The sequence below is a fragment of the Crocuta crocuta genome, unplaced genomic scaffold (assembly GCF_008692635.1).
Source record: "Crocuta crocuta isolate KB4526 unplaced genomic scaffold, BGI_CrCroc_1.0 scaffold32, whole genome shotgun sequence".
In the NCBI taxonomy this organism is placed as follows: Eukaryota; Metazoa; Chordata; class Mammalia; order Carnivora; family Hyaenidae; genus Crocuta; species Crocuta crocuta.
In genome coordinates this window covers 2178781-2179480 of record NW_027529424.1, presented here as the reverse complement: position 1 = coordinate 2179480, position 700 = coordinate 2178781, and positions in this window count along the sequence as shown.

The window sequence follows — 700 nt, the reverse complement described above, 5'->3', positions numbered from 1 at the left end:
GCCCCCCACTTGCGCCAGTAAGCACAGCGTACCACCTCTGTGGAGACCGTGATTGTGCCATTTCGAATGACCCAATTAAGAGTGTGCGCTCGTTATTATTATAAAAGTATTTTTGAGGCCTTTGAAGATAGATGGCTTTCCGGTTGTGTATCAAGCATAGCTCAAAACACATGTAAACGTGCAGCTCCCACACGCCTTTTCTCTCTCCTTTCTCCGTCTCTCGGTGTCTGCAGACGAACGAGGCACATCCAGGTAGCTGCCGATGCCGAGGGCGTCCGGGCCCTCTGGGAGCCGGGCTTTTCTTCCCCCTGCTCCGCCTTAGCTCGTAGACACGGGAGAAAATCTTTGTCCCTAAGGGCTTTGTTGGGGTCTTTGAGTGACACATTGGTGACCGGGTCCCGAGCGAAGTCGCATGTGAGCCCTTTGTCACACAAGTGCTAACAAATAGAAAATGAGCCACGACAGTTACAACACGCGAATGGATCGCGCTGTGCTTTTCCCTCGGTTTCCCGGAAAAAATGAAAACGAAACACCTTGTGCGAAACAACAGGACACTCTTTTACTGGTGGTTTTAATGAGAGAGAAGCGCTTCTGGCAGTCACCACCTTCCCGTGCCTACAGCTCCCGGAAGAAGAGCAGCTTTGTGTGGTGGCCTTGGACGGGACCCCCCCACCCCTGCGCAGGCCTGGCGGCCGGCACG